Raw genomic sequence first — 8,115 nt, forward strand, 5'->3', positions numbered from 1 at the left:
GACGCGGACTACAACCGTAAGAGGTTCTTTACTCAGTGCCCAAAACCGCGGTACTTAAAATAGCCTCACCAGCAGGATCCCACCTAGTCTCAGAGTGCTGCTCCTGCCAGAAGGACCATCAGCCGTTTCATTAACCAATAGTGGCCGCATAACGCTCTACGGACTAACATAAACGATAAATATAACAATATGGATGTGATTTTGTATTAAAGATTGATTAGTAATGTATATGATGATAGTAATGAATAATAAAGAAAAAAATAGGCATAAATTTGTATATAAAATATGGTAGGTAAGGACCCAGACGAATTTGAACACGGGTCCATCGGGCCGCTAGCCCAGTGCTCTACCACTTCGTAGTTTTAGAAAAGTTTTTTAATTGGAAAATATTTTAGGTTAAGGGCCGATGTTATAGTAACAGGAATAATCCATGCAGTTAAGGAATAAAGATGGGAGGTGATTTTGTTGATCCTTTTTTCTTACGTTGCACTGTGGGCAAAAATGCCTGCACTGGGTGCATAAACTCTAGTTTATAAGATATTGACTTAAAACTTTTTTTGTTGTATTATTTTAACTAAAACAAAATTTTGGTTTTTGTTTTTTTTTAATTTGCGTACCGCTCAGTGGTTAAAAATGCACTTTTATATAAGAAATTATTACAAATTATAATTTGAATCACATTTGGTATTACATTATAGAAAAATAAAATTAAAATCTGTTACGTATTTAGAATCTATTGTTAAATTTTACGAACACTGAAAAAAAATTGGATAACATTTTTTTAATAACTTTAAAATTTTAACTTACTCTTTTCCTTGTGTTTTAGTTTTCAATATCGTCTGGTACCTCTTCCTCTAATTCGATTTCAAAAGTGTCACTTACATCATCGTTGCCATTTTCTTCATCTGTGTCTTCTGCGCACGAGTTTTGGGATATACTTCCGTTTTTGTGGCCAACACCTGGGGATATGATTGGCGAATCCAAAAGATCGACAACCTCTGCTGGCAGAGGCATCCTGTTGGTTTTTGTGAACCAAGAACTAGACAGTAAAGGATCACACGAATCCATAGCTCTGTGAAAGACATCTGACATATGGTCAATCCGGCTACATTTTCTGGCATGATTTTGCAGGTCAGCCTTGAAAAGCTTGTGTCTTGCTTCTGATGCACTTTCTGCTAAGGAGCCAACAGGAACAATTGATTTTTCAATGATAATGTATCCATGTACTAAAATTTTGTGTACTGTTGGCGACATGGGGTACCAAAAATAATTGCTCCTATATATAGTAAAAGTTTCAAAACAGAATAATTTGAACTTTTCTGAATTTATAGGGTAATGACAATTTATGGCTATCAAAATTACATGTAGGCGCTGAATCAAATTGTGATCTATTCCTAATATAGAGGACAATAATTTTGGGTTGGAGAATGCCCGCCTCGCCGTATTTCCGTCATTTGTATTACCACTGCCATTTTGTCTCGGCTTGTCCACATGAAGCCCCATATCTTTCCAAAACGCTGCTTGAACTTTATATTTTCGTGCCTCCAATTCGATTTTGTCATTTCCCTTAACATGCCACTTTCTAAGCTCAATTCTGTATGATATTTTAAGCAAGAATTCAAAAAAGCGAATCCATGCATGAAGGGAACTTAATCCATACTGATCCGTATGTGGCTTCATAACAAATATTTTGGAATAAAAATCACTTGTAGTAAGAAGCTGGGTGGGCTTTGCCCCACACATTGGACACGACTGGCAGGAATTTGTTCCTGTTAATATATTTAAGACCTTGCCGTCTATAAGTGTTAGTTGCCCATCGAATTTTACAAAAATTGCATTCGATTGAAAAGCATGCACGTATAAATCCAGGTTTTTAATCTGATTGTCCAAGTTTTCTTTTTCTTCTAATATAAGAGACGTTGTTTCCTTTAAGTATGCTATTTTTAGAGGACGGCAAAATCGTATGGACTGAGGCGATTTATTTAACCAAATGACTCTTTGTTTTTGATCTATCATTTTTATGGGAATAATTGATGTAACAAATAGAGAATCATCTAAAGATTGAGACTCTGCGATGCTTAATTTTTGTTTGTATAAACTGTGACCAGTAGACCCATCAAACCCATAGCTAAAAATAAGAGTACACTGAGTAACATCTGAAAGTATTTCACAAACTTCCTTTTGCATCAGTAATATTCTTGAAGCGGTATGGTTCAATAAGTTTTGCATGGAAACTTTTGCTTCATTTTCGGTGCATTCTATTCCAGCAGGTCTACATTTTAATTTCTCCTCGGCTATTTTCGAATAAGAGGGGTAAATGTCGCAGCCATGTTGTTTACTAAGTTGTTTTACATTTAAGTTAAGGTGTCCAATGGTCGGTCACCTGATTAAGAATACTCCGTTCATGGTTCGATGTGCGTGATTACAATTTATTGTTGGTTTCTTAAGTTAACAATTGTTCGAAAGTGTGTTAAGAATGGGTTCTTAAGTGTAGAATTCTTAGATTGGGTTAAAGATGTCCAAGTTCGGCTTAGATGCTCAGCGGTCCGGAGAAGACTGGCTACGCCGAGTTGAGACCCTCCGGTCATCGGTTCGGAATAGGCTGATCTCCCACTCCAGTTCTATACGCGGTGTCAGCGTGTGTGGCGTCGGCGTGTGTGGTGTCGGCAGATGTGGAGTCAGCTTTCCCGCAACACTTTAGTCAGCGTACATAGTTGCACACTTGTGACTTAGTTGCACTCTTGTGACATACCCGGATGTACTTGAACCCACAGCACTTGAATATTGGGAATTGTGCTTATGTTGTGGATTCGGGTTTAAGAGTCCGGGTCGAGTTCAGGGCGTAGTGGTAGGGGGCGAATAGTGCTGAGTAAATGGTAGGGGGCGAATAGTGCTGCGCAGAGGGAGGGGCCCGAATGTGCCGGGTGATAACTCCTCCCCCTCTAAAAGTCTGCGTCCCGCAGATCAATTAATTTATTGATGGGCTGTTGTTGATGTCTTCTTTGTGTTCTCCAGATCTTCGGTGATAACTCTCGTGGTTGGTATTCCTTTGGTGGAGGTCAGCTTCCTCCAGATGATGAACAGGGTCAAGAAGACTACTAGTGTTAGAGAAGCCTCCAAGACGTAGGAAAAAGTTACGCCTCGTGAGACGCCAGACATCGCCTGTGTGTTTTGGGCGTTGATGTCATCAACATAACCAAGGGAAGGTCTGTAGCCGGTTACCGTAATGTTGGTTAGTACCGGTGGTAAGGCCATAGGGTGATTTGCAGAATGGGCGGTGAAGTTTTTGTTTCGGACTGCGACGACTTCATTGTTGAACTGGACTATGTACGTCCCTTCCAGTTGGTAGTCCCTTTCGAGTGTTGTGAGCGATCCATTATAATTGGAGAGGAATAATGTCCCATCCTCAACTAACTGCACGACTTCTTCGTTGCTCCGAAGGTATGAGCAGGATGCATGGCCACCCTTCAGGAGCCGTGGAATGCATGAGTTCTCCTCCAAGGCTATTAAATCCTCCTCTGGGCAGACTGTTATATTGCCGATGGTGGAACAGCTGCCCACTACTGCATACGTTTCCTCTCCGTTCAGTGCGAACTTGTGGTGCTCGAGCACTATTTGTCTTCCGCCTGATACTGTTGGATACAAGCGTACAAGTTCGTATCTCCTGTTTGATACTTTGGGGAGAGCCAGGACGTATAGTAGCGTCGTGCCATTGGAGAGTATCGTTGGCCGGGAAAATTCCACTGCTTCCACAGCGTTTTGGTACGGGAGATCGTTGACTTCCATGAGTATGGCTTCAATTTCCTCGTGATCCAGAAGGTTCGAATTCGTTACTCCCGTCTTGGCAAGTTGGCAGGCCCTCGTGATTTCCGCCACCTGGCCAGCCAGGATAATTGCCTTATGCAGTGTTGCTGTAACTGCGTGGAGGTCTCCGTCAATCGCATTGACTCTCGCTACCACATCATTTAGTTCTTGAATCGATTTGTGGCTTGCGTCGAAGAGTCGAGCGTTGATCCGAATCTGCTGGTTGTTGTTTTCGCTGATCATCTTTTCCGAGTTGAGTACCGCATTCCAGTCCTCTGCATCCGGTGATCCTGCTATCCATTTCCAGGCAGAACCCAGCCAGTTTACTGCTCGAGCTCTGCGTGTTGTTGGCCTCATTACTCTGTTCATCCCTTCCGCTGCCTGCTCCAGGTAATGCCTCGTTATAGTTTTGATGCGTTGATCCGACAGGGTTGCCGCATCCCGGCTAGTTTCATCCACTAGCTGCATCATCCTCGATATGTCGATGACGTGAACCAGTTTGAATATTCCGTTGATGCGCCATACTCCTCCTTGTTGCAGTGGTACGACGGGTGCGTCATATTTGTATATGCGCGCGGCTGACATGAGACCGATGGTTGTGAGGCTTATAGGGCATATAATCAAGAATGAAAGAAAAGCTAGTGTATATGCTATTCATACTTATAATATCTTATTCTACGTTTAATGTTTTGTGAAAGTGTTGAAATAATAAAAAAGTTTTTTGTGGTTTGTTTTTTTCTTAAAAAATAGAGGGTCGTAAAGCGCTCTTCAATTCCTCAAGTCTGCTTTGTGTAGAATTTTCCCTGATTTAGTTTTTATTGTCACTTCGCGATTCTCTTGGACCTCCTCTGGTCTGAAACGTTGTTTCTCTTTAGTTTTAATCTGCTTATTAGCGACGAAAGCCTTATCCCCCGATTCATATTGTTTAGGTTCGGACCTATTTTTATTGTGACCTATATTGGCCATAGCCTGGTTTCGTTCAATCAGGCCTCTAACATCTTCAAGTGTTTTTTCCTTGAAGTTAGATAAACCCTGATAGTTAATGCGCGATGCGCGGTTTAAGAATAGGTCAACGGGCTTTTTGTTGGTCACTGAATGGACAGAGTTGTTGTATCTGTCTACAGCGATCAGCGCTAACTGTGCACTTGTGAATTTGGGATGTTCGAATTTTAAGCACCGGTAGATTTCCAAAAAGGTGGAATGAAATCTTTCCACTTGACCGTTGACTTCACTCCTCTGAGTAGGGCTATAGTACAATTCAATCTCCAATGTGCGGAGATAGTTTAATACCGTCGGACAAAGGAGACCCCTCTCGTTGTCTGACACTATCATTCTAGGCACCGTAAAGTAGTGAAGGGCCTCTAACAGTGTTTCGCGGAGGTGAATTGATGCCTTGGATTGTAGGGGAAAAAGTTTGGCGAATTTCGTGAATTTGTCGATACAGCTTAGATAAACCTTTTTTTCTAGTGTGAATACGTCGATATGCAGTATTTCGCACGGGTAGTTTGGGATGGGTGTCGGTTGCAACTCTGGTTTATTGGGATGACGCTCGTATTTGAATCGTTTGCAGCAGTCGCACGATGACAACTGGGCACGAACCGTACTTGTCATTCTGGGAAAATAGAATTTCTCCAAAATTTGAATAGTGACTTCCTTTGGACCTCTGTGGGCCCTGCGATGTTCCCTTTCTATTATCTCGGAGATTTGCTCCGGATCGGACAAATCCTTTACCAATCTTTGCGTTATTCGAATTTTATATAGCTTAAAATTCTCAAAGCATGTAGATTGGAAGGATGGGAGGTAAGTTTCGGAAATCTTTACTCCATTAATTATGGAGGGTTTTAAATGTTTCTCGAGAATGTTCACTAAACCGGACATGGTCCCGTCGTTAAGTGGTATTAAATGACGGACATAACCAACATGTGGGTGTTCACATGAGTACTCAAGCTGGTTTTCATCAAAAACCAGCTGATTCCTGAACGCATTGATTGGTGCTTCTACATGAGGTATCAATTGAGAAGCATCCTCAAGCGCACTGTGAACGGTAGCCAAGGAGTCAGTTTCAGAGGCAGTGCACGTTGTTGACCCGAGGTAGTTAACTTGCGTTGTGATACGCGAAAGGGCGTCAGCGACGACGTTGGATTTACCGGGCGTATAAGAAATTGCGGCGCCATATTCTTCAATTCGCGACTTCCATCGCTTGAGTTTCGCATTGAAGTTGCGATTGCTCAACGCGTACGTAAGTGGTTGGTGATCGGTGTATACCTTGATTGACCCTGCGCCATAAAGATAAGATCTGAGATTATCTAATGCCCATACTATCGCCAGCATTTCTTTCTCTATGGTAGCGTAGTTTTCCTCGGTTTCGTTCAATGCACGAGAAATGTAAGCTATTGGTCGGTCCTTGCCCTGCTCGTCTTGGGACAGAACAGCACCTATGGCATAGTCCGACGCGTCAGTGGTCAAATGGAATGGTTTACTAAAATCGGGGAAAGCCAGGACTTCAGAGGAGGCAAGAATCGCCTTCAGGTCATTAAAGGCCTGTAAAGCTACGCCATCCAGTTCGATCGGAACCTTCCTAGATTGCGATGCTTTAATTCTAGCGTACTCTCCTCTTGTCAAATTCGTCAATGGTTTCGCGATTGTCGCATAGTCCTGAACGAATTTCCTGTAATATGAGGCCATTCCAAGAAAACTTTTCAGCTCCTTCACGTTAGTAGGGGGCTTCATATCGATTATTGCTTTCACCTTCTGGTCGTTTGCCTTAATACCGTCCTGCGTAACAATATAACCTAAGAACTCAACTTGTGTGGAGAGGAAACGTGTTTTTTCCAAGTTTACATGCAGTTTGGCCTTCCGAAGATTTTGGAAAACCGCACGCAAATTGTTCCAATGACTCTGATAGTCTTCGCCGAAAACAATAATATCGTCGATGTAGACATAGCAGATTTTTCCGATATGTTCTCTCAAAACATCGTCAATCATCCGCTGGAAGATTGCCGGGGCATTTTTTAGGCCAAATGGTAGACGAAGGAATTCGTATTTCCCATTGAGGGTGGAGAAGGCCGTTTTAGGGATGTCTTTTTCGTTCATGTGAATTTGGTGGAAGCCAGACGTCAGATCAATCGTCGTGAAATACTTGGCTTTCCCAAGGCTGGCCAGAGTAGAATTTATATCCGGTATCGGGTAAGTATCGGATATCGTAACCGCATTTAGGCGCTTGAAGTCGATAACCATGCGATACTGCTTCTCACCATTTGGTTTAGGTTTCTTTGGGACAATCCAGATCGGAGAGTTATACGGGTTGGCAGATGGCCTTATTATTCCCCCGTCTAAGAGTTCTTGTATTTGCTTTTCAACCTCCCCCCTCATGTTCGCGGGGTATGGGTAACTGCGAGTGAAAATGGGGTCTTGAGTGTTAGTACGTATTTCGGCCTTAACGGTTGTATTTACCGATTCCCCTGACGAAAGTGGTTCAAAAATTGTTGCAAATTCTTTAAGTAGATTGTCCAGCGCTTGTTTGGTTTCGTCGTCATGATCGCCATCAATCAGGGCATGGACATTGGAGGAATATCTCGCCAGAAGGGGTATCTGGGTACCAGGGGATATTAGCAGAAGATCGTTTTTTCGATCAATTAAGGCTTTTGCTTCCCTGAGAGTATCGTCACCGATGATACCGTCGAAGGAATTCAGACCAGGCAGAACGTAGAAGGTGGTAATCGCGTCATTGCCAATGGGCTCAAAGAATCGTCCTATCAGGCAATGTGTGATTTTAACATTACCGGCAGCAGATTCAACATAAAAGGGAGTGGATAAGGGGATGGAGCCGGCGGAGTGTTTTTGGCTAACAAAGTTCTTATTCGCGCCGGTGTCGATAAGAAACTTCAACTTGCTGCCATTTCGCGCGACGTATTCTATGTATGGCACGCTGGATAGGCGTCCGGCATAAAATTTGCCTCGTCGTTAACATTCTCGTTGTCGGCCTTATGGTATGGGGCATCATACTCAAGGCTCGAGTCGTGGGCGCTCACCGCTTCGTCTACGTAAGTAGCTTGACAAGCGGAATTTTGCGTGTCGGTTTCGGGCATTGTCACCACGCTGGACGGAACTGCCGCCATGTGGTACAATCTTTGTGCCTTCTTGAAGGGATTCGGGCCGGGTGCGGACCCATACACGGAGTCGTTTCCACGGCGCATGCCAAAGCCGGATTGATACGACTGACCGGACCGATTTGATTCCATTTTAATGGCTGGTCGTGGTCCCTGGAATCTATTAAAGCCCCGTGAATTGCCGGATGAACCATCATTGAGG

Source organism: Drosophila ananassae, chromosome XR, assembly GCF_017639315.1.
Source record: "Drosophila ananassae strain 14024-0371.13 chromosome XR, ASM1763931v2, whole genome shotgun sequence".
Classification (NCBI taxonomy): domain Eukaryota; kingdom Metazoa; phylum Arthropoda; class Insecta; order Diptera; family Drosophilidae; genus Drosophila; species Drosophila ananassae.